Source organism: Sorex fumeus, unplaced genomic scaffold (assembly GCF_029834395.1).
Source record: "Sorex fumeus unplaced genomic scaffold, SorFum_2.1 ptg000044l, whole genome shotgun sequence".
Lineage (NCBI taxonomy): Eukaryota > Metazoa > Chordata > Mammalia > Eulipotyphla > Soricidae > Sorex > Sorex fumeus.
Window position 1 is genome coordinate 25,450,042 of NW_026606101.1, and position 27,676 is coordinate 25,477,717.

At 36.8% G+C, this 27,676-nt stretch overlaps 1 protein-coding gene across 2 annotated transcripts in view; it reads left to right on the forward strand.

The window, feature by feature from the left end:
• Positions 1-27,676, forward strand: part of PLCB1 (phospholipase C beta 1) — a 787,019-nt gene that overhangs the window by 25,288 nt on the left and 734,055 nt on the right. The gene's annotated exons all lie outside the window — the stretch shown is intronic.

Sequence of the window (27,676 nt, forward strand, 5' to 3'; positions counted from 1 at the left end):
AATACTATATGTTTTAAGTCCTAGTACAGCTATATTTTTCAAGACAAGAACATGGAAATGTTACATTTGTTTTAGAATAAAATTGATATTAACAATTTAAATCTCTTCCCCCGCCCCAATTCCATCTGGAAAGAATGAAGTTCTAAGAAAATAAGTTTTTACTGTATTATTGGTTAATTTCCTTTTTCTCTCCCTTCTACTATCTGTTTACTAAGAGGTTTCTTGGTGGCAATTGCAATTTGGTCTTGAAAATTTGTTCATTTTAGAAAATCAAGAATATGATTTCTTTAGCCTTTAATTTTTTTTCAGAAATTCCTTCTCAGATTAGTTTTCTCTCTCCTATTGAATGAATTTAAGATCTCATTTAATATTATCCCAGTTGAGATAATTCCATATTGACAAGTTCATATTATTAACTACATTACAAAATTTGGAATTTCATGGATGGTTAAAAAATATTCGTAGAAAATAATTGTTATTTCAAGTCAGTGCTAGAGTTCTGAATTTGAGCCTGTGAGACCACAGCATAATACAGAATACTTGGGATTTGGACTGATGATATTTGTAAGGACGTACTAGGGTTTATTGACAGTTCTACATACATGTTGAAATTGGTAAGATAACTAGGTCCTCCAAAGTTATTTGGAGGCTATTAAATTTTGAGGGGCTATTTAGTGTTTACACAGCCCCATTCAGTGTGCATATATAGTTATTGAAACTTATCAAGGTCACCTCTGCTCTCATGGAAATCTTGGTTTATCTATCATTAATGGTATGGAATTACCCCTCTACAATGGCATATTTTGAGTTTTGATGGAAACTATAGAGTGAAAACTATAGAGTGCTGAAAAATATTTGGCTCTTAGGATGAGTTCTAAATAAACCTGTTTACATATTATATAAAAAAGCAAAAAAAAAAGCAAATTTTAGCCTTTTTATCCTGGAGTTACCTTTCTGAATATGGGTGCCCTGAAATTAACTTTAGCCAGAGATGCAGGACTACATCATAGGCCCCCATGCTAATGTCAAAAGCTGTCTTGAAAAAGGGTTTCATACTTACTGTTCATGTTTATTAGTGGGTGTGTTAATAATTTTGTCTTTGACATTGTTTGGTTTCCTGCTGTTATGTTTGAAACAATGACTTGAAAGAGATTGTGTGTTTTTTTTTCTCTTAAGGGCTAATTTTAGAACTGTTGATGCTATATTCATGAAAGATGTATTTATAATGCCTAGAGCATTTTTAAAAGTTGGGTATTTGTGCAAGAGACTAAGCTGTCAGTTTGATTTTTCAGCTTGTAAATCAAGTCTTATAAAAGCAACAGAAGGTATTTGGGTTTTTAAGAAATAATTCACAACTACTCAGTTAAGCTTCGTGGTAAGACCAATCATTAATATTTCTTTTCTTTCTTTAATTTTTACTTAGACACATGATTTTTAGTACTGATAGTAATAGCATTTCAGGCACATAATGTGACACCCATTACCAGAATGTCACCATCCCTCCATATTTGCCTCAAGGTCACCTCCCCACCCCACCCACCCAAAGTTAGAGTTTAGTACTAGCAACACTTTACTGGATTTTCATGATTTTGTAAACCCAGTATTTTGACTTACATTGGTTTTTAAATGTCAATTTTTTTCCCAATTTTGGAAACTAACCCCTTTTTCTTCGTTATAATGCTGTTTTATGACAAATTAAATAATGATAATAGCAGTTCCTTTTAGCTTATTAATTTTCGTTTTCATGGATATTAATCTTATAGTTTTAGTCAAAGATGGCAAATTTTAGTTATTGAATGCCTAAATCATCCCTTAGTCATATATCAGAGATGGTGGTTTACATTTTAGTCAATGATAATATATTGGTATCCAAAAAAGTGACAGAATTTAAGGAAAAAAATTAAACTTTCTATGCTTCCAAGTTTGTCATTTTCTTCTGGCTTTAAGCCCAGTCCTGGAACTAGAAAAACTGATGTATCTGCTTCTAGGAGGTGGACTCCTGTATGTGATATATTGGATTAAATGTGCTAGGAGAAAGGGGGCATATGAATGATGGAACATGCATCATGATCACTTGAACTTTTGCTATGATCATTTGAAACTATAAGGCCAGGAGGAACAATCATGGTGTAAATTTGAGGTCCACTGAAAATTTGACTCTTTTCAAACTTGAAGAAAATGTCCATATATTTTTCTTGGATAAATCTTAGTGATCCCATATGTTATAGATACCATTTCTCAAAGGAAAAAAATAGGACACTTATACACTTACCTCCTGATTTGTACAAATTTTGTTTTCCATTGGTTTGGAAGCTGGAATTGGAATTGTAAATGCTTCTTTTTTATTTTGACTTCTCACACGTTTCTCTTACTGTCCACAAAGCCTATGCACTTTTTTTTCTTTTTGGGTCACACCCAGCAATGCTCAGGGGTTACTCCTGGCTCATGTCCTCAGGAATTAGTCCTGGCGGTGCTTACGGGACCATATGGGATGCTGGGAACCGAACCCGGGTCAGCCACATGCAAGGCAAACACCCTACCCGCTGTGCTATGGCTCCAGCTCAAGCCTATGCATTTTGATTACTCATCACCCGAAGAATACGAATCTGCTCAATTGAGTGATTGGTAAAGAAAGTTGTTATAATGTTTCTTTTTTTTTTTTATAATCACGGGAGGAAAAAGACTGTGTAACCCCTCTTTGGTTTGTCACCATGAAAATAATACGTGGCAGAGAAGACAGCTCTGATGATATATGTAGGAATTAAAAACTAGAGCTGGCATGTCATTTAGGTAGCAGAATGTTCATAGATGAAATTGTATTAGGAGCTGGTGATAGCAGAAAATAGGGAGATCATCTTAGGGAATTAATGCCCTTGCATTTTCCTAGTGATGAACTCATTTTGCTAATCTCTTCCTCATTATTGTTGGTTCTGTAAGTCCTGTTGACTCTAATTTGCAAAAACAAGCTTCTTTTGAGTATGACTATTTGAAATTGTGGTGATTTTTCTTATGTCTGCATGTATAATATTTGTTTGAAATCATGGATAAAAGGAATTCTGCACAGTCTGACTATCTAAGAGGTTGCCTGCGATTAGACTGTGACTGTTTTTTCTTTGGAGTTGTGCCATATTTGGACCAGAAATCCATACAGAAAGGGAAATGTTAGCCATTAAAAGCACGTGTGCTGGATTTTTCATGGACAAAAAATTGGCATCACAATTTTGGATAAAAAACTGAAAATGGAGAAAGGGTCACTGTTAAAGAAGAAATAGTTACCTTGCTAGAATATGAAACATTAAAGCTTTGCCTTGCAACCCGATGCCTTTCAATTGTGCCAAGGTTGGTGTAAAAATAAAACTAGTCACTACTAGTCTAGTTCAGATACAAGAAACTTGATATAGTTCAGTAAACTTCCTAAGAGTTTGAAGTGGTAGGGAGGAACTTAAATTTAAAAAAAAAAAAGTAGAAGAAAAGCCTACATTTAAATGAAAGACCTTTACTGTTTCTTTTTTTTGAAGATTTTGTCTTTAATTTTGCAGATAATAGAGACAAATGTTAGCAAAGAGAGAGTACAGCAGAATACATCTCCTCACTCCCTCCCCTCCTTTGAACCAAATCCTTGTCTTCCAGAGTCAGCTATTAGAAATACCTTCCTGATATCCTTTCAGCTCTTTTTTAAATTGAACTTACATGTACATTAATAATATTCATTGATACTAGAATCAATGTCATTACTTTTATAGCTCTATAGACATGCTTTTCACTTTTGCAGAATGTCATAGAGCATTTTCATATGAGCACATGCGTATATAGCTTCTTTTAAATCGCTATATTTATATCCATGCTGTATTACTCAATTTCATTTAATAAAGAAAAAATTTTATTGATGAACTCTTGGTGTTCAGATGTTCTGAATTTTGGATTTCAGAAAACAAAGCTACAATATAGAATAAAAGTCAGTTCTGTGTGTCCCTCTCTGGGTATATGGGTCACAAGTTCCCTGAGGTACATTTTCAGAATTACAATTGCTGATTGAAGGCTATACATATCCTAAATTTTACTTAATGGTTGTGCCATTTTATAGCACTGTCACTCTTGTGAGCAGCACTGCTTCCTAAAGCTCCATCAGTACTATTAAGAACTATCTAAAATTTGCAAGTCTGATGCAACCGTTTTATCACTTTGTTTTAATATACCAGAGCCGGCTTTTCCAGAAATATGTGGATATCTTCAAGTTTTTATGAACCATTTTCTGCTTTCTTTCACTTTAATTATATACTCGCATTCTTTTTGCTTGTTTTGAGAGTTCTGTTTGTCTCATTGCTGTTAATCCTTTTGCTATTATAGGTATTGCAAATGCATTCTTCTTGTCTGTGACTTGTCTTTGAATTTCTTAACATATGACACAAGATGATTTGATTTTTGGAACTTTGATGAATTTATATTTTAGCCTTTCTGCATTGAAGCCTTTTAATTTATCTTAGTTGCCACCATTATTATTTACTTAGGTTTTCAACCTATGTTACTTATGCCACTTGGCTGTTATAACAAAATTCCAAAAACCAGGCACTTTGTACATAGCAGCCACTTATTATTTACAGTTTGGAAAGCTAAAAGGCACAAATCAATGCCAACATGGCCAGATTCTATTCTTGGTTGCCTTATAGTGTTCTAGCATAATGAAAGGAACTAGGGATTTTTTATGGATCCTCGTTTTAAAAGGTACTAGCCTACTCAAGGGGCCCTTCTGTCATGACCTGATACTTTCCCCCAAAGCCCCATAACCTAATTTCATCACCGTGGGCATTAGGTTTATAATGTTTAAATTGCATGGGGACTTGGGGTGAGGGTTATTGGGGGTGAGATGAGAGTCACAAACATTTAGAATCATGTAACACGTTTTGAAAATGAATACAAGGTCAGCACTAAATTTAATTTATTTGAATGAGTGGTTCTTTGTGTCGATGACTTTCAGTTTTTGCTCTTTGGTGTCAGCTATGGGGTCACTCAGTCTCTTGTAATTTTTTTAGGCTTAGATTGAAGAAGCTGTAGAAATGTCAGGATAGAGCCATGGTTGATAACACTTAAGGCAAATGCCTTAGCTCTTTAACTATCTCTTTGGTCCCCCTCCTAAGTTTTAATGTCCTTGGACTTCTGAGATGTCATTTTCTCCTTCATTTTCATTCAATTTTTTGTCTATCATTTGAAATTTCTTCTCTGTGTACAAACTTATACTTCATAAGTTTACTTAACTTATACTTAATAATATACTTAACTTATACTTAATATCAATCATTTCCAGGAACTTAGGGCAGGATGGATCCACAATTCTGATTTTTCCATCTGCCATATTCTTCTGGCCTGGATTTTATCCACCTGAGATCTTTATAAGGAGGAATATCTAGTTTTCTACTAATAGCAACTTAGATTACCTCTTCTTGTGGTAACTTTAAGCTTCCATAGAGTATTCAAAGGGAAGTTTAAAAATTAAATATCTCCATAAATGAGTTTTTAGCATGAGTGCCCATAATTTAAAATATTTTGAATGATGAATTATAAACTTTCATAAAAATACCTAGGGTACGCCCATTAAAAGTATTCTGGCATTTACAATGGAATACTATGCAGCTGTCAGGAGAGATGAAGTCATGAACTTTGCTTGTAAATGGATAGACGTGGAGAGTATTGTGCTAAGTGAAATGAGTCAGAAGGAGAAGGACAGACATAGAAGGACTGCACTCATTTGTGGAGTATAAAACAACATAACATGAGGCTGACACCTAAGGATAGTAGATACATGGGACAGGAAGATTGCTCCATAGCTGGAAGCCTAACTCATGAGCCAAGAGGAGAAGGCAGCTGGAATAGAGAAGGGATCACTAAGAAAAAGATGGCTAGAGAAATCGGTCAGGATGGGAGATATGTGTAGAAAGTAGACAAAGGAACAAACATAATAACCTTTCAGGGTCTGTATTGCAAACCATAATGCCCAAAAGTAGAGAGAGATTATGGGGAATCATGTCTGCCATGGAGTCAGGGGGAGGGTGGGAAAGGGGGGGTATACCAGGGATATTGGTGGTAGGGAATGTGTACTGGTAGAGGAATGGGTGTTTGATCATTGTGTGATTGTAACCCAAACAGGAAAGCTTGTAAGTATCTCATGGTGATTCAATAAAGTTAAAAAAATAATAATAAAATAAGAAAAGTATTCTGGCTTTTACCAAAAACAATGTATATTCTGCATTTTATCAGTCATCATTTATCAATGATACTCATTCTTTTGGGTATACTTTTCTAGTAAACCCAGAAATATCAATTTTTACCTTTCTTGCATATAAGTGGGACAGGGTACTATTTCAACAGTTAATTTTGGACATTGATATGGCTTACATTAAGAAAATCATCTTTTTTTTTTTACCATATTCTGCCAAGGTTTGAAAATCACCTTAGAAAAAGAGATACTAAGTGAGGATTGTTTCCTGAGCTTGGCTATCATTCTTGGATGTAGAGTAACATACCATTTTAAGGCAACAGTCAGTATAATTGACAAATTCTTTTCCTTCCCCTTTTCTGAATTTACTTCATTGCTGGAGCAGCTACAGAACATAGTACCCAAAACCCTTAATCAATTGGACCCTAGTGGCCAGCATTTGCTTTCCTTATCTTTCTCTGGCCTCTCATGGGAGCTCAGGCAAACCTCTGTCCAGAAATTCTTAAAATCATTGCCTATCCCTATACAAAGTATTCATATGTGAATACTATTACCTCCTTTATTATTAAAGGCGAATACTTTGTGTTTAGCTCCTTAACTCTCCCCACTGAGAATAAATCCATTTACTCATAGTGGTCAGAGGCTGGAATACATTCCTTTATGATTTGTTTCCTCTTCCTGACTTGATTAATCATTCCTGATTTGTCCTGACATCTCTAAAGTAAACTAATTTCACTAGAATTCTTATCTTGGAACTACTTGTTATGAATATATACTGCATAATAACTTAATATAGATACCCCCAAATAGAGGGTTTTAAAAGGAATCTTCAGTAGGCACTGTCAGTTACGGGTTGAATATGTTGTTTTACATCAGGATGGTTCTCTCTCTCTCTCTCTCTCTCTCTCTCTCTCTCTCTCTCTCTCTCTCTCTCTCTCTCTCTTTCTCTGTCTCTCCTTTTTCTCTCTCTTCTCTTTTTTGGTTCATACTATTTTTTTTGGTTTTTAGGCCATAGCTGGTAATGTTCAGGGATTACTCCTGGCTCTGCACCCAGGAATTATTCCTGACAAGCTCAGGGGACTATATGGGATGCCAGGGATTGAACCTGCATTGGCAGCATGCAAGGCAAGAACCTTACCCATTTGTACTATCTTTCCAGCCCCAGGGACGTTTTCTTAGGGTTCTCTTGTCTTGAGAGGCTGGAAACTAAGTGTTTTACAAAACCTAGGCGTAAGGATTTGAATTTTGGCTTTATCTCATGTAAAATGGGTAAACTTTGGTAAAACATAATGCTTGGCATTTTGTAAACTTGATCCTTTGTGGTATCTAAAAAATTAACCTTTATTTTACTATTTTTAAATTTCATCTTTATTGAGTTATTGGCAGAGTAATTAAAAATATATAAATATGCATACTGTGATTTGGTATAAATAAACTTTTTGTTTGCTTTGTTTTTATTTTTCAGGGCACGCTCAGCCGTGCTCAAGGTTTACTCCTGGCTCAGGGATCACTCCTGGTGGAGTTTGGTATACCGTATGGGGTGGAAGGGATTAAATCTGGATCAGTCATGAACAAGGAAAATGGCTGTACTATGATCCCGGAATACACACACACACACACATATATATATATATATGTATATATATATACATATATATATATATGTATTCCAGGCACTGTCAGTTGTGGGTTAAATATGATCCATATATATATATATGGATTCCTCCCATCTAATTAATCATCATATCTGGCTAGATTCACTATATCATGCTTTAGATCTTTTTTTGCTTTTTGGGTCACACCTGGCAATGTACAGGGGTCACTCCTGACTCTGCACTCAGGAATTACCCCTGGCTGGTGCTCAGGGGACTATATGGGATGCTGGGAATCGAACCCGGTTGGCCGTGTGCAAGGCAAATGCCCTACCCGCTGTGCTATCGCTCCAGCCCCCATGCTTTAGATCTTCAGATCAGACAATATTAATTTTGTAACTGAAAGTTTTTGGTCTATTACCAAGTTCTCCCTAACTTCCTCAATCCCAGCCCCTGGCAACCACTTTTGTATTCTCTGTTCCTTTTAGTTGACTTTTCTCCCCAGTGTTTAAGTATAAGTGATAATGTAGTATTTCTCTTTTATCTCTTGGGTTTATTTCACTCAGCATCATGTTCTTAAGGTCCATTGTGTTGCCTTTGTATTGGTATATAATAACCTAATGGTCTTGGACAGAACAGTTCCTTACTGATTGTTTGGGATCATAAACTTAGTTTTGAATGCCAAAGACTATCATTTTGTGTATGCTTGAAAATATTTTGTTCTTTCTTCTAAGATAATAGTGACTCTTTATCTGTTTAGTCCCTGTTGTGTTCTTTTGATCTAAAACATAGAAACTCAGGTCTGTTTGGGCAAACAAGATGTTTATTTATGTATTTCATAATGTTTTGGGAACAGAGCCATGGAAGACAAAAAATAAAAAAGGTTTTTATTGTGTTGAAGACTTTCCCTCTGAGGATAATTCGCTAGTAAGTACTACATCATAGGTGAAAGTTTCTTCAACCCATGGGAATTTGAAGTGTATTATAGAATAAGCGTTAAGGTGATTTAAAGGGCTTGGATGGGAGAAAATGATATTATTCACAAGAAGAATTGAACTCCACCATGGCTGGCTCTGCCTTTTTTCTAAAGATAATAACTGTAGGATTACTGCGATTATATTGGGATCAGACAAGTCCTTCCTCCTCCACAATAACCAGATCCTTAGAGGTTAAACTTCTAGTGTTTTTATTTTAGCGTAATTTGAACAATGTTCTGATAGATTTGCAAAGGAATAAATTGCTCCTCATCATATTAAATTCAAACTTCAGCTCCATCTGTTCTTGACAATACTTTTTTCGCTGCCATGGGCCCCAAAGATTGTGCTGTGATGAATTATCAGTCCTGTAGGGTAGCCAAAAGCTGTGATTTTGTAACCTGTGTAGATGCACCATAAGAATCAATGCTATTATAATGGAATCTTTTACAGGTTCTCCATGGAGGCTGTAATAGATGTTTCCTGTGTTAAAATTCTAATTGAGTGTAACCTCTTCAAATGTATTTTATGTGGGTGAAAGTCAGTCAGATTATGATGAAATGGCATTATTACAATTGCTGTGGAGTCCATTTTAGGGAAAAAGGGCATTACTATGATTTTCATGTCACTTTACAGCACTTCATCGTGTGAATAACAACTTCAGTGCTCGTTTGAATATAAACCAGAGTTTAGAAATATATAACACCCTGGCTTTAATTCAAAATTCATTACTGCTAATATAATTTAATTACAAAATTATGCCTCAGCTTTATAAGTTGATTATATTTAGCTCTTCCCAGTATTATAGGAGAAATTAAATTGGATGCTTTCCATGCTCTGAGGCTATTAGAATGGGGTACTTGTACCTTTTGATACCAAAATTAGTTTGAGACACTAGGTTGGAGGAATGTGTGAAGGGAATGCAGGAATTACATTTTGAAGATTGTTCACATTTTCCCCCTATTGTGTGAAGGCCTATTGCCCTTGTTGTGACTAGAATTCCCAGATAATTGGTACTGACTTCTGTCATCTTCCTTTATTTGAGTTACAGATGTTGTAAATGCAGTTCATGTTTTTCATTCTCTCATTTATTTATTTGGCTCTCCAAGATTATTTGGTTTTCTTGATTTTTTTTGTCAAAATTCTATATTTAAAATGAGACTAGTTGCTTTTTACTCTTCTGATAAAATTCATGTCTATGAAAATTGAACTCACTCTAGTATTTACTGCAGTAACAGTAAATTAAATGAAAGAATATTGTTGTTTCTTTTTTATTGATTCATCATTGTTTTATTTAAATAAATGTAGAAGGCAAAAACTTTGCACGATTGGTTATTCTAGCACCCATGTATTACAAATGTGCTTGTGAAATACTCATTCATTGAATTTGCACATAATTTTAAATGCTAGGACTTGTTGTATCATCACCAATAATAGCAAACACATGGGCTTCCACATGTCGCTTTTGTAATACACATAGGGACTTTAAATCTTTTTGAAAAATTGTCAAGATAGAGTTGTTATTATGTCTGCTTGTATATGGAGGTTGTCATATAGATGACTCTTGAGTAGTGAATCCTGGTCATGATGTGTAGGTCAGTGGAAGCACAGAAGATATCTTAGGCTGCCTGAATCATTGTCCTGGTTCAAATATTTTTTGCTTTTTGCCAGGGTGTGGGGCCATGTAGTTCCACGCTGTACTCAGAAGGTCTGGGGTCCCATTGGTAATTCTCTGGCAATTCTCTGGTAGTATAATGCCAGGGTCCTAGGATGCCATGCTCCTTTGGTCTTGGGATGCTGGGGATACCTGCTTGGGTCACCCTGGCAATGCTTATGAGGCCATGTGGTGCCAGGAATAGATCCCAGGTCTGCCACACAGTAGGCTTGCACTTTACACACTGTACTATTTCCTAGACCCATCAATTGATTTGTTTTTGAAGGAACTTGATTAATGTGCAAACTTAAGTTTCTCTGTGGGATTTTTTTCCCCCAGCAGAATTTTCTGAAAGGCAACCTCAGTAGGTATGTTCTACAGTGTGAGGAAGAAACTAAGTGCTGCTCCATTTGGGCTTGAACTTGAGATCAGTGAAGGAGCTTTAAAAAGTCTGATGCATGGGACTCATTCCCAGAGACTTGAATTTCATTCCTCTGAGGTATTAGGCTTTGTTTGTTGTTGAGCGCTGGATTATTTTGGAGTATGTTGGAGTATATTTTTTCTTTTTCTCTCTTTACACTTGATTCTAAAGTGGAGCCAAGCTGAACACTGCTAGAGTGCAAGCTGACATCACAAATTAATTTCGTAAACTTCCTGAGAGGATGCGCTTTCTCTACTTTTCCTGTCCATGGCCTAATTACTGTCACAGGTTAACTCAGCTGGAGCACCCAGAGACCCTGCAAGATTCTGAATTATTTTACTATGATTGAATAATATTCCCCATCCTGTACTGAGGAGAACAGGAGATTGTTAGCATTAAAAAAATTTAATTCCTAGTACCCAAGTTTGAATCAAAATAGATCTTTTTGTTATATTTCATTGATGAAAATTCATTTAATTCGTCATTATGTGAATGTTGCAGGTTCTAGCTTTATAGTTTGTCCTTTCTTAACATTCTATGTATATCATTCAACTCCTTTTGATTAATCATTTTGTTTTTGAGATCTTCAAGTTGCTGTTTAAATTCATTATTTAATTAAATTAGCTGGATGGAGCGATAGTACAGCAGTAGGGCGTTTGTCTTGCGCGCTGCTGAGCCAGGTTCGATTCTTCCACTCCTCTCGGAGAGCCCGGCAAGCTACTGAGAGTATCTTGGTCACACGGCAAAGTCTGGCAAGCTACCTGTGACGTATTGAATATGCCAAACACAGTAACAAGTCCCACGATGGAGACGTTACTGGGCCCTCTTGAGCAAATCAATGAACAACAAGAGGACAGTGACAGTGACAGTGACCTCTAGAAATATGTGGCGTGTTTTAAGTAATAGTTTTTATAATTTTTCATGTGTTAAATTTGCATTTGGATACAAAAGCAGATTTATCTTCCAGCAGAACATCATGCAACTTTTTATAATTTATAGGCCCCTGCCTTTACTGTCACAAATCCACGAACGTAGCCTGAGAAAGCCAGATCATACAGTTGTGAGAGAAAGCTGTGATTTAATCACCTCTACATGATTAATTTGAGAGTTGAAAAATTCCTGTCTTTCCCATTTGAATTTGTAGATTCCATTTCTGTCCTTTGGTAGAGCATCTAGATTATGGCAAGAATGATTTTTGCATGTGATTTATTTTTACTAATATGCAAAACTCCCTAGATAATGTGATCTGAAAATTATATTGCATCATGCAAACAATGCACCTGCTTTAAGTGAATGCCTCCATGATAAGTTTTATGGGGCAGAACTAGTTGCTATGCTAAGAAACTAACAACTGTGCTGGTATACATAATAGATTCTATTTTTAGATGAACATTTGTTCCTATAACATGGTTTCATTATGCAAGAGGGCAATAGTTTCTGCATTGTGATGTGACTATTGAGATGTCAGAATACCAGAGTAGATGGGATTTTATACTATGCTGTGAATTTTTAATCTACTTTAGCTCTAACATATTTCATTACTGGAGTGAAAAATTAAAAAAAATTAAAAATAAGCAAACAAAGAAGTGCAAACAGAGTATTAAAATGGTTGAATTCTTAGAGCAGCTGACCTTAAGTGAAGGATTCTAGATTGAGATTTTCTATTTTTTTTGAAGATGATGACAGAAAATATAGGCAGGATGGTGGAGAAGTGATTCAGGAGAGGGAAGTTCATTGATATAGGGCCAGTTACTGGATTCTTTACACTTTGGGCTGCTGAATTTTTGTCTTGCTGTGGAATTAAAGGGCTCACCTTGGAATTGTCCCAATTACGGATTCTAGAGCTATGAAATTGCACACCCGTTTTCAACAGTCAGTTCTCTTTTTACAGGGGACTATTATGGTGTTAGCATTTCTTCTAGTTCCTCTCCATGGTCGCTAAGGGGACTCCAGATCAATGGGTGTCAAGTTTTGAGGAAGCATTTAGACAGAGTCAAAAAGTATGAATTGGCATGCATGAGACTACGTAGGCATGGCCACCCTGTATTGCTCTAAAGTCTTTAATTTCAGTAATGCAGAACCTTAAAATCTATAACACTGGTATGAACCCATTTACAAACAGATCTTAACAGTCTATATTATGCATTAAAAATGTCAACACTGGGAGTGGAATGATAACACAGAGGGTAGGGCGTTTGCCTTGCACGCGGTTGACCCGGGTTCGGTTCCAAGCATCCCATATGGTCCCCTGAGCACCGCCAGGAGTGATTCCTCAGTGTAGAGCCAGGAGTAACCCCTGTGCATCGCTGAGTGTGACCCAAAAAGCAGAAAAAAAGTCAACACTGGCCAGGTTGCCTCTGTGGGTATATTTGAATTGAAGAGATCAGGGGTTGTTTACTGTAGGGAGAGCACATGGTGTCTAGTTGAATATAGCCAGTATATGGACACATTTCATTTATATGACTTAAGCTTGATTAGACTGGTGAATATAAAATATTGTATCTGTATCATGGTATTCTTTATTGGAAGTTTTACTGTACTAATGACTGAGAAATTTCATGTGGGATGAGGTTATTTCTTTTTTTTTTTACCTTGTGAAAATAGACTTTGAGTTTATTTTGACTTTTTTTTTTTGATTTCTTTTTTTTTTTCTTTTCTTTTTTATTAGTGAAACAACATGAGGTACAGTTGTAGATTTACAAATTTTGTGCTTGGATCTCGGTCATACCACGATCAAATACCCATCCCTCTACCAGTGCCCATTTTCCACCACCAGGATAATATCCCTCCCCCCCATCCTCCCATCCCCCCATCCCCCCCTGCCACTGTGGCAGGGCATTCCCCCCTGTTCTCTCTCTCCTCCTGGGCGCTGTGATCAGCCAAAGAGGCATTGAGTGGCGAACATGTTCAGTCCAGTCTACTTTCAACCTGCATCTCCCCTCCTGGGAGGATCCTCCAAACACCCTCCACTTGGTGTTCCCCTCTCCATCTGAATTGTCCTTTCCCCTAGAATACCCAGCTGGCCTCTAAGTTATGGAGTATTTCTCCTGGTGTTGTGGGTATTAATCTCATATTTTATTATTTTATATCCCCCAGATGAATGCTATCTTTCTATGTCTATCCCGGGATGAGGTTATTTCTATACCCTATTGGAGTGCTGAGAAATTCTAAGGGATTGGAAAATGACTGAACGCCTGTGTGCTAGGCCATATTTATGACTGCTTTAAACAAAGTCATGGATGTTCCAGGGCCTTTGCTTCTCCAAAAAACACTGATCACATATTTTTGAACCATGAAGTCCCTCTCAGCTTTTAAAGGCCATTGTTCCAAAGTGACTTCCACTTAAATAAAATGTAACGTCTCCATTGTAATACTTGTTGTTACTGTGTTTGGCATATCAAATATGTCATGGGTAGCTTGCCAGGCTTTGTTGTGCAAATGAGATACTTTTGGTAGCTTGCTGGGCTCTCTGAGAGGGGCGGAGGAATCGAACCCGGATCCACCCTACCCTCTGTGCTATCACTCCAGCCCTTTAAATGAAATAAGATTGACAAATGTGATTCCTTTGCAAAGGATTTCATGTAGGATTGGGCCATTAATCCATGGAAAATGAAATCGATGAGCTTCAAGACACCAGATAGGTTGATTTACTTTTGTGAAATAAATGAAATCTACTTTGAACTCAATGAAAGGCTCTCGGACTAACTAATATAGTCAACCTATATAAGCCTGCCCCCTCACTATAGAGTTGGGCTCCCTAGCACACAGCAAGTCGTGTTACATGCGTTGTGAGAGGGTATTTATTACTTGAGTTAGAAGAACGCAGCTACAAAATACCTGAGCTTGAAGATAATGCTTATTGCTAGATTTACTGAAGCCTAATGTTTAGATTGAATTCCCACCTCAGGATCCACTGTTGTGTGATCATGAACCAGACATGTCACACTGCAATATACTTGGTCACAGGCCAAATGGGTTAGTGCAGTTAAAGCAAAGAAAGGTAATCAGCTCTCTAAACTTTAAAGAAATAAATGAATAAACAAAATATTGCAGTTTTTTAGTCATATCAGTCATATTTATGGTGCTCTGTAGTCATATTTGGTCAGGTGCAGTTGGAGAAAATTTTTATTCCTGTAGGAATTTCTACTTAAGGTCATTACATAGAAAGTGGATCAAGAATCACTCATTTAAGAGCAACTAGGAAGTGAGAGAAAGCTTCCTTCAACTTAAGGTCAAAGAAACTTTGTCTGTTGTATTAGACCATGTATTGAAATATGGACCTAAGTATGCTATTTTTGTTTCCACCAATGAAGTAATTGAGGTACTTAAGAAATTACTTCGGAAGCCTAAGGGAGAAGCTAGCTAATGCTGCAGAAGACAAATCAGTGGAGACACTTAATGCTGTTATTTGAGATACTAGATCAGGCTATCTCTATTCCACAAACAAATCAGTTCAGTACATTGGCTGGACCAGTTTAAGGTTGCATGCATCCCTTTGCAATTAACTTTTTTTTTTTATAAATTCTTAACATAGTTTCTAATTTATTTATTGCAGGTTTGCTTGTTTGAAGAAAGACAGGGATTCCAGTGTCTAGTTGCACTCGGTCAAGAAACAAGGAAGGAAAATAAAAGAAGGGATAGAATTTACACAACATTTATAAACACAGTGCTACAGTTCTCAGTTACTCAGGACATTACTGTTAATATTTTTTATTTTAAAAAATTGTACATTTTTATAACTTGCAATTTAGCTTAGCACTTTAGCTGGGCTGGAGAAATAGCACAGCGGGTAGGGCGTTTGCCTTGCGTGCAGCCGACCCGACTGACCCGGGTTCAATTCCTCTGCCCCTCTCAGAGAGCTCAGCAAGCTACCGAGAGTATCTCACCCTCACGGCAAAGCCTGGCAAGCTCCCCGTGACATATTCGATATGCCAAACACAGTAACAAGTCTCACAGTGAAGATGTTACTGGGCCCGCTCGAACAATTTGATGAACAATGGGAGAACAGTGATAGCACTTTAGTTCTCAAGGATGGTTTTAGTGATTCTTAGCTATAATTAGGAAAGACTATATCTCTAGAAATCTATAGAAAGGTGAAAATCGGTACAGAAAATGGGAAAGGGGACTTAAAGCCACTCTATTAGCCTAATGGTCTTAAATGTACCAAAAAGATTTCTAGAAAGGCGTGGAGACACCATGCAAGTTTCCTTACGTAGTTTCTTGCTAGTTAATTAAATGATTGATTCATTTTCTCATTCTCATTGGAGAAATTGAAGCTCCAGCTGTAGTAGTTCTTCCTCTCGAAAACCGTTTTCTGATCTTTCTTGAACAGAATTGCACGCCTTCTAGGCTTCTAGAATGTCTCATGCTTTCCAGTACCTTAGCTCTTTTCATACTGTGTCAGTTTTGTCTGACTTTTTTCACTTTCCCAATACATACTGTTTTTTAGTCTGAGAACTTGGATATGTTTGTTATTTCTAGTTCTTTCCATTATACTATTATCATTTGTGTTGGTTAAATAAATGAGCCTTATTGTAAAGGCTGTGTCTCTTGTCTAGGTAGTGGGAAAGTCAAGACTGTCAGAACCCAAAGCCACTGGTTTTATATGTTATTATTTATTCATCACTGCCTTCCTGTTTAAAGCTCCAGCTGCCACACTTAGAGCTGTTTGTGTTACTTCCTACCTCAAAAGACACTTGACAGACCCCTCTGACTACTTCCTGCCAGCAGACACTAGATCCTGATTCTCCAATGATTTTCCACTGATGTTCAGACCTCCTCTTTGTGTGTATGTCATCAGTAATTCACCTTTATCCAGATCCATATTGTCATACATATCGTTAAATGAGTGTCTTTCATCTTAAAAGAAACCTCAGTGCTTTACCTTGACCCAACTTGTAGCTTTCTCTTCTTTCTCCTTTACATTCACAAAGAGCACCGAGACTTATTTATACATTCAGCATTCACCAAAGTCTTACTCCATATTATTCTGGGCTCTGTACTCATTATTCCAAACTGTATTTTTTTTCATGCCATCAATTACTTTTACATTTAAACATATGTTGGCTCCTTCCTAATCCTGATTTTTTTCTCCTGATTTCCTTCCTTCCTTCCTTCCTTCCTTCCTTCCTTCCTTCCTTCCTTCCTTCCTTCCTTCCTCCCTCCCTCCCTCCCTCCCTCCCTCCCTCCCTTCCTTCTTTCTTCCTTCCTTCTTTTCCTCCCTTCATTTTTTTTAGGGGCACACCTGGCTGTTCTCAGAGCTTACTCCTGGCTCTGTGCTCAGGCATTACCCCTGCTGGGGCTCAGGAGAGCATATGGTGGATTGAACCTAGATCATTCCCATGCAATACAAGCAAAGTAAGCTCCCTGCCTACTGCGCTGTCTCTCTTATATTGGTACCTTATATTGGTCATTTTAGTCTCTTTATGCTTAAAGTTTAGTAGAGTTTTACATTGTTGAAGGCCCCATTTCATGGAAACATCTTTTTCTCCTGATGTCCATATTGACCTTTGCTTCACTGGCTAATAGTTGCAGTGCTAAATTCATGCTCTAGATTGCATAGATTTCCTGGACCTCACCATAATTTCTTCTGCACTTGCAGCATCCTTTACTTTTCTGACACTGTGCATCCCAGTTTTACATTACTATCCCAAAGCATATCCCTTAGATACCCAAAACCTAGCATTTCCTAGATTGCCATTAATCTCTTTCTCCTTTCTCCCTCATCTGGTGTTTTGGTTTTACAGAATGTGCCAGATTTTACAGAATAGCAGTTTGAGTTCTTAAAATCTTCCTTAACTCTTCTCCCCCACCTCCCCTTCCGCATTTGGTTCATGTCTCCTGTGTTCCAGCCACACTAACCACACAGTCTTCTTCAGTTTCTTCAGTTGTTGCCTATTCTTTCCTGCTTGAAGTCTTCATGGCACTTTGCCTCTGCTTGGGATACATACTGTCTCCTTGTGTGTCACCTCCTCTCCTGATTTGTCATATTTCTTAAAATTGTAATATAATATTTTGGGCATAGTTATGTAATGGCTAGATCTCCTCTAAGAATATTAAGTCAGTGAGAGAAAAGTCCAGTGTTGTCTTGGTAAATGTTTAACGACCAACTCTTTCCTGGTGGGAAAATGATTTGTAGCATTTGCTGATATTCCTGGTGTAAATTCTCCCACTGTGTCTACTTTCAAGCCACCAACGATTGTCACGGAGCACAGATTTGGGAAGAAAAGGTATTCAAAAGCTTAGAAGAAAGCTCTTGCAGAGCATTTTGGCATGACTTTCTTCCTCACTTGTATGTTCTCAGGGTGTAAGTCATATTGAAGGTAATGATTATGAGCTGAGGGATGAATAGTGTTAGTATGCCACCAGAAACATAGTATTAAGAACGTTAATGATTTAGACAAAATTGGCATATTTTCAGCTAGAGTTAAACTGGGCCTTATAGTTTACTATATCCAGGGGCCAGGTAGAGATAGTACATGGGTTAAGGTGCTTGTCTTGTGTGCTGCTTATCCCATTTTGATTCTCTGCACCATTTGTTGTTCCCTGACCACCACCAGGAGTGATCCCTGAGTATAAAGCCAGGAGTTAACAACATAACATGAGGCTGACTCCTAAGGACATTAGATACATAGGACAGATAGATTGCTCCTAGCTGGAAACCTGCCTCATGAGCAAAGGGGAGAAGGCAGCTGGAATAGAGAAGGGATCACTAAGAAAAAGATGGCTGGAGGAACCGAATGGGGTGGGAGATGTGTGCAGAAAGTATATAAAGGAGCAAACGTGATAACTTCTCAGGGTCTGCATTGCAAACCATAATGCCCAAAAGTAGAGAGAGATTATGGGGAATCATATCCGCCATGGAGGCAGAGGGAGGGTGGGAAAGGGGGGTTATACCGGGGATATTGGTGGTGGGAAATGTGCACTGGTGGAAGGATTGGTGTTTGATCATTGTGTGATTGTAACCCAAACATGAAAGCTTATAACTATCTCACTGTGACTCAATAAAATTAATAAGAAATAAAAGCCAGACGTTAACACTGAGCATTTCCAGATGTGGCCACAGATCTATCTACCCGCTCCCTTCCCCATTATCCCCCCCCTCAAATTATCACACATAATCTTTTCACGTTCCTCTCTTAGAATTAAGGGTTAGAGGGTGGAATCTGTTTCAGTTATATCACTAGTTTGGTTAAAATGATTAGTTGCTAATTAGCAACCAATTTAAATACCAAATAGTTTCTTCCAATCTATAACATTGCTATTTGCTCCCGCAAATGGAATTTTTTTATATTTGTGATTAAATTCATTTTTTTCTGATGTAGCGGTTGGACTAAACATAATTTTTTTATGAAATTAAAAAACACAGCATTTGATACTATCGTACCTTTTTTATTTTGAATTGTCTGTTGAGAGGGTCTTTCACTTTATCTTCTACATCTTAATTAGCCACTGCAGTTATTTATACATTAAATGTTAGTTTGTGCTAGGCAGTGAACCGCCCTAAAACTTAGTGCCTCCAAAGAATGAGTGCGTATTTACATCTCTCCCTTATTGCTAATTGCTCTGTATGAGCTCAGGTTGATTGTTTTTGAGGCCCAGCTGGGCTTGTCCATTCTTTGTCATTGCCTGTGGCATTGAGTAGTGTTGTACTAACCATGGCTGTTCTCATGTCTGAGGCTAGGATGATTGTGCTGAGTTGGTATTGTAGTAGATTGGCAGAGATCGAAGATTTTGGAAGCCACAAAGCTCTAAAATCCAGATAGTCATGCTAGCATTTTTGCCACATTTTATTTCCCATAGTAAGCCATTCATAGGGTGGGGAAATGGATGGTAGCTGTTGATAACAAGGATGGCAAGTCACATTGTCAAGGGGCCTAAGGGTACAATTTGTGGTGTTTTTTTTTTTTTTTGTAATCAAATACATACACAGAAAATTTCCCTCAAATCAGTAGTTTCTCTCATAGGGGCTCTCAAAATATAGCAGAACTGATCAACAATTCCTCCTCTGCCCCCAAATGTTGAGGTAATGGTAAGGGCTAAGCAATTATGTCCATTGCATATACCCAGTGTCAAGGCTACTGAACTGCTGCAAGGTAGGAATCTTTTTCCATATTCTAAATTTTGGAGTTCTCCATTGACGTTCAAGGATGAATGCATTTTATGTGTTGGGAAAATAAAGTCACAGTACTATTCAGGATAGGCCCAGGCAACATTCTCCTACTAACAGTTCTTAGAAGCAGAGAGTATTTTCAAGTGTACTGAAAGTGAAGTGGAATAGGCCATTGGCTGTGAGAAGCACTTTTTCAGTAATCTTCAGACTTAAGAATTTGTTGTCCATTTCTCAGTTTTTTGTGTACTTTTTTCTACCTAAATTATTTTGAACTGATTTTCCCACACCTTTTATAGCTTCTTAATTTTTTTCTCCTTAAACAAAAGAAGGGTATTCCTGTCTTGAAAATAATTCAAAATCTGTAAGATCACTGGGAAAGTGAAAATTAAACCTCTGAATTCTTTACTGTTAGAAAAACGATCTTGGGGAATTTAACATAGTAGAGAGGTGGAAATCACTCCACATTTCTTTTTCTAGTCTGAATTATAACATGTCCCCCCCGACCTCATCCTCACCCCACTGGAATAAGAAACATGAATTTGACTGAAGAAGAGCTTTGGAGATTTTGTTAATGAAGCATGAGGGAGGATAAGTCCTTATTTTGAGTTCATACATTTTTTTAAAGCTAAATGTGCTCTGAGAAGCTGCAGGCATCAGCATATTTCTATCAGACCAGCCCAATAGAGCATACAGTGAAAGGAAGGAAGCACATTATCTGGTTAATAGATATTGGGTGGAGAGCCACCTGCGCTGGGAAATTCAGTTTATTGCCATCTCTTTATTTGTTCTCTATAGAATCAGTTTATTACTTCTGTTAATTGTTCTTTTATATTAAGAGGACTTGTATAAGATTATGGACTCTGAAATCTAACTCCCCAGATCCAAAAACTGTTCAAACACAAAGGAAGCTATTTAAGCACTCTGAGCTTCAATGAATTAATTCTTTAAAATGGAGTAATTATTCTACTGAAAGTACTAACGCATGTGAAGATTTAATGAGATAACAAACCTAAAACACTTGCCCTGAAATAACTGTGACATATCTACTCACTATTTCAAGTAAAAATTCATATAAATTTGTATACACACAGATACACAGTGTTAATTTGAACTATGATATGTATTTAAATACTACTGGTTTCCATTTTCAATGGTTTCGTATAAAATTTGATAGAAAAGTTGGGATGCCCAAGGTATACCAATGTCTTAGTTTGCATTGGGCAGATGGTTGGTCAATTTGGGTACTCACTAGATTCTTAGAATTCTAGAGTCCACCCCCTGATGCCTGAACTTAGACTGGACTAGGGGCCTGTAATCTGTGTCAGTGACCCTTGGGATTAACACTGAAAGGACAATATTTTCTGCCAAATCAGGTATCTGGACAAGCCCAAAATGCTTGTTCTGGCAAATGGGATTACACTATTTAATAGGAGCCTGATCAGATTCCTTTTGGTGTCCTTGGAAGTTTTCAGTACAGGTTTATTTTTATTTTTTTTTGAAAAAGAAAGCTATTCATAATTGAGGTGGGCTGAATAAAAATCAAGCAGAGGCTCACTGATTTAGTTCTACTACTCTTTATAATATTAATCAGTGTTTCAGAACGTATATCTGTCTCTTTCAGTGCCTACACTCTGTTGCTTTTTGTTATATGTGAGAACTCTAGTTAGAGTCCTGTTTAACTTACTAAGTTACTCTACCTATCATAAGTAAAAATAGAAAACAGTACCGTTCCAGGGAAGCAATGTCATTCATGTTTTGTTTTCCAGAGAAAATCTTAAATCTTAACATAGCTCCTAGTATATACTTACATAGCACAAGTAAATGCTGTAAGATGTAAGAAAGGAAAAACATTATAAAATATATCCTGGAAGCAAATCATAGTTCCATTCAAAGTGAAGTGGGAAAATTAGAACAGGAAATTATGTCACTTAATGGATTAATCTTAAAACATATTTAAACTTTAATTTTGTATGGGCATGGTGGTAAAAGGGTATAAATGCTTGCAACTTAGAAAAATAAATTAACACATTGGTAAGAAATTGGCTGTGTCATGACCATTATTTTGGTTTCTGCTTTCAGACACAGAAGAAGCATGTTATATTTAAAAAGTGTGCTTGGCAAATAGACCCAAAAAGTCCTTTCATCACTGCCTTTATAGAGATATGAAAACCATGAATAGGAAAAGCTGATTTTAAGAAAGAACAAATTCCTGAGTCTGTTCGGTTGACTCATATAAAATAGATGTAACTGTATGTCAAAATGGTCAACTAGGGAAAGTTTAACGTGGTTCAATACTATAGTCATTAATAAGGAACAAATGTTAATTTTGTTAAATTGGCCATTTAATGATAATTGTGTAGAACCCGACATTGATGTGGCAACCTAATTATCTTCTGTTATTGCTAATGGATAGATCTTATTCTAATGGATTAATACATGACCTTCATAAATAACAAGGAGAAAAACATTACTTTTAAGAATATATGTAGCTTCTCATTTAATACATACATTTAATTGTGTACAGATAATGAGCTTCAAGTTTGAACTTTAGAAAAATATACTTGAAATTAATTTGTTTTTATATTTTTGTTACATTTATTCATAAGTTATGTTATTTTTTATTGTTTCATTGGGGAAAACTTGATTGTAACTTTTGCAATATACAGTAGTGGTTAAAAATATAAATTCTGAAACCAATCCCTCTAGATTTGAATACCTGCTCTTCTACTTGTGAGCTGTGTGTCTTTAGCTAGATGCCTTTACATCTCTGTAGTTAGATTTCCACATTCACGGAGGTTCATAATGAGCTTGAAACATTTCTTGAAAGGTTTTCTTGAGGATCATGCAAATTAATCTAATGCTTAAGTGTTTAAAATATATTGGCATAACTGTGTGTTTGTTACTTTTCATTGTAGGTTTTATTTATTTATTTTAATATAGCCCCCATATATGTCTGGACATACGTATTGTCTGGAGAAGGACCAGTTGTATTTCAAAGTCTGAAACTCTAAAAACGCTCTTGTAGAACCAGATTTTCATTGGGAGTATTACTTTATTAATATAAAATTCCTATACCCATGTGTACCTGGGTTGCCATTCTTAACCAATGTATAGCAGTGAGGATAGCTTGGTGGGAGCAAACTCCACAAGTATTCACTTGATAGGGAACAATCCTGCTGGTTATTGCCTTTATGCTCTAGTGAAGCTTCTTTCATGCGTTTTACTGTCCACAAAATAATTTGGTGTGCCCTGTCTAAGTCACAGTATGGGATGTTTGAGTCTATATGCATCTACATAAACATTTTATTACCCATTTACTTGGCACTGTTTATTGAGAAGCTACTTCTAAATGTTAGGTACTCTTCTAGACCACTATCACAAATTACACAGAGCCTGAAAAATTTGTAGTAAGTCAGATGTTGTACTACTAAGAGTAATAAGAGTGATAGAAAGAGCCCAGGAAAGGGGTGGTAATGACCATTTTACAAATTTACTCATGAAAACTATTTCTGCAAAGCTATTATTATTATTATTATTATTATTATTATTATTTTGCTCTGAGTTTCAAAGGAAGAAGGGAATAAATAATGTGTGACTGAAGAATATTCCAGGCAGAAACATTAAGTGTGAAGGCATCTGACCTCTGGGATAACCTAATGAGTGGAAAGAACCCCTTTAGCTCCAGTCTTGAGTGGGACCTGGGGCATTAACAGGAGACCAAGTCAGAGAAGACACCTCAGGTAACAGCAAGATAAATCTGTGAACATGGTAAATGTGCTTTTCCATTACTAAACCTAAAATTTTCCTTTCTAGTAAGAAACTATATGAGAGTGGCCTGGTTGACATTAGCAAGAAAACCCCACACTAGCAAGCAACCTGACCTGGGAAAACTCTTGTCACCCGTGGGCTTAAGATTTCTTTTCTCTGCCCAGAGATACACAACTGACTGTTGTGACACAGTGCCAGGAGTGGAATTCCAGTGCTGCAAACACTTGACCTGGGAAGAGAGTCCCTATCTGATAACTCCTTCCCTTACTCAGACATGCTGGGATCTTGCACTGAAGAAATATTGTCTGTGCCCTCATTGGGGACATGATCTATGGGAATCCCAGTAGTATCGTAGCTACAATGCCAACCAAATTATCATTGAAATGAAACTGCCTTTAGAATCAGTCCACAAAATCAGACAAAGAGCTACAGGATAAACTAAACAGGATGATTGTATGCGTGAATAATATATTTTGTAATATTTAGAATGTCCTGTCTAAAGGACACAGTAGTTGGAATACAGTGGTACATCACCCATTAAAGCAAGAACTGGAAAATCACAACCTGAGGGAGAAAAGCTGATCAATCAGTGCTTATGCTCAAACCAATAAAAAAAAAAGTTGAAATTATGTGACCAGAAATGTAAGGTAAGGCCAGAGAGATAGTACAGTGGGTAAGGCACTTCACTTGTATGCAGCCAACCTATGTTTGATCACTGGCATCACATAATGGCTCACCGACCAACTCCAGGAGTGATCCCTGAGCACAGAACTAGGACTGAGTCCTGAAGTCAGCTGTGTATGACTGGACCCCCACCTCCCAATAAAATTATATTAAATGAGCTATCTAAAGAATGTGTCAACAGTTGATTAAAATTGTCAAACATAAACCTCAGCAAAGAACCTGAAATTAAAAAATAGAACAAAATATTAAAACTGAAAAAGTAAATTTCCTCCCAAAGCACCACAGCATCAAACTTTACAGGTTTAGCAGTAGAAGAGAAGTGACAGAGAATTAAGAACCAATGGATAAACTAGCCAGTCTGAATAATAGTAATAAAAAAGACTTAACACTGTAGCACTGTCCTCCCGTTGTTCATCGATTTGCTTGAGCGGGCACCAAACCAGTAGTGTCTCCATTGTGAAACTTGTTGTTACTTTTTTTGGCATATAGAATACATCACGGCTAACTTGCCAGGCTTTGCCATGTGGGCGAAATACTCTCAGTAGCTTTCTGGGCTCTCCGAGAGGGGCGGAGGAATCGAATCCCATTTGTCTGCATGCAAGGCAAACACCCTACCTGCTATGCTATTGCTCTGGCCCAAAAAAGACTAAGAAAAATTATTTTTCCTTAGGGACTTACCAGGCAACAGAACACTCAATATTCATACTACTGAAATTATCCTTAAGTCCCCAGGGAATTGAATACATCAAAATGAAAAATGGCTTAAAAGTTGGGTGAAAGAAGCAAACCTATAGATTCAAGTATCTGAGACAGTCTCAAAAAGGTATAAGCCAAGATCCTCACCAAGATGACATCATACTTAAGTTTCTATTTTTTTTTCTTTTTGGGTCACACCCCGCAATGCTCAGTGGCTACTCCTGGCTCTGCACTCAGGAATTACTTCTAGTGGTACTCGGGGGACCATATCAGATTCTAAGGATTGAAGCAGAGTCAGATGTGTATAAAGCAAATGCCCTTCTCTCTGTACTATTGCTTGTGCCCCAGTATTTAAGTTTCTTAGAACCAAGGAAAACAGACAAACAAACAAAAAAAAGCTGTTGAATGCAGCCAAAGAGAAATGATACCTCTGTTCTAACTGTTCCCTTTAAGGAAACAATGATTCTAATGATAGACTTCTTATCAGAAACAAGGAAGCTAGAAGACTAGAAGACAGTGACACATTTGCTTGGTGCTGAAGGAAAGTCTCTGCCCACTGTGATTTCTATGACTGGTAAAAATAACTGTCTGCAATGAAGGGGAAATAGAGATATTCTCAGAAGATGACTAGCTAAAAATATTGTCACTACTAATGCACCCTTGAGGACTGGCAAACAAAGTAAAGATAATTGCAGATGATGAATAACTAAAAAAAGTCACTAGTTGACCTACCCATAAAGACTGGCTAAAGGAAATCCTTGAAACAGAAAGGAAATGACAGAAGGAAACTTGGAGAATCAGGAAGGAAAAGAGAACAATGGAAAGAGCAGAACTGTGTGTGAGTCCAGGCAATGAACCATTCTTTGCCTCATCAGTTTTATAAATCATGTTTAATGGTCTAAACAAGATTCTGTCACTCTCTTATTCACAACAATAATGATTAAATGTGGGAGTGCCAATGAGGTCTAAATGAAAGAAAAATGATTTTCACACTTGAAAGTGGTAAAATGTTACTAATAGAATTTGGATAAACCATGTACCTGGGTTGTAATACCTAGAGCATCAAATGAACAATAGTCTTAAAGTTAGGTCAAATTGGAATCCTGAAGTGTTCAAATAACCCCTAGAAGAAGGAAAAGAAAACAGGAATGAGGACCATAGTCAACAAATAGGAAACAAATGTAACATGATAGCATAGCAATGATTTCCTTAAAGGCAATGCTCCAGGAACTCTAGAGACAGACATATAAAAATAAGCCCGAGTTATTTTTGTGAAGTGCAAAATTACTTTGATGGTTGAGGAGGGACATGCTTAGCAGGCACAGCAAATCTATGAGACATCTCCCTGGCCCTCAGTAATATTCTTGGTCTGAGAACATCCTTAGACAAAAAAATGATAGAGATTCAGTTTCCTTTACTAGGATATTTTCAGAATGTGCTATCATTTCTATCTCTATTTCTATAATTAATGTTATGTCCTTATGAAATTAACTTGTGGTATATAAATAATTATTAACACTAATTAGCAATTAACAATGTAATAATCTAAGATAATTTTATATCAGTGTATAGATTTAACTCTCTGGGTGTTTATATTTTGATAAAAATGAAGGCACAATTCAAATAAGTGATTATCATGAGAAAGATGATTCTGAAAAATATGATCTTATTGCTTCATACGCCTATTCTGGCCTGCTACCCTCCACAGTAAACCATAAAGGCATAAATTAGCAACAGCAACCTCTGCTTATGAGAAGTGTCATACAGTGCCCAAGAATGATTATTATCATCTATATTATGAGAGCTATTATATCTATGATAATGGCAGTAGAAATTCTTGCTAGTGTAAAATACTATGGAAATACACATTCCCACAACTATATCAGAGACTAGGTGTTTTAACTAAATTTGGAAATCAGAGGTAATATAGTTAGACCCATAGTGAGAAAGATTGGAATATGTGGTATACTTTGGAATTCTAAGGCCAGAATATATTTTTTTTTAATTTTGCTACTTTTATATTTTATTCTTATTTGGCTTGGGGGACACACCTGGTGATTCTCAGGGCTGACTCCTTGCTCTGTACTCAGGAATTATTCCGGGTGGTGCTCATGGTGCCCTATGGGATGCCGGGGATTGAACCCAGGTCAGCCATTTTCAAGACAAGGACCTTATGTTTGTATACTATCTCTCCAGTCCCTCTTCTTTATTCTGAATGATACTTTGAGAAATTGTATGGCATAGCAACCAGTATAATGTGAGGCTAACAGCTTTTTGGGATATGGAATTGATGGAATTACCGGATTTCTAAATGCTGCAGTCCTATAAATCAAACTATAGATTAAACTTTAGTGCCACAGGAAATGTATTGCTGATACACTGCTAAAGAAGAAATTAAATTTTTGTACTTTATATGAATATTTATAATATATTAATATGTGTACACGTGTTAGAATAATAAAGCAGGTTAGAAGAATGTCACAGGCTGGGTGACTTAAACACAAAAACGTAAGCATCTATTTTTTATAGTTCTGGAGACTGGATATTCGAGGTTGCTAATATGG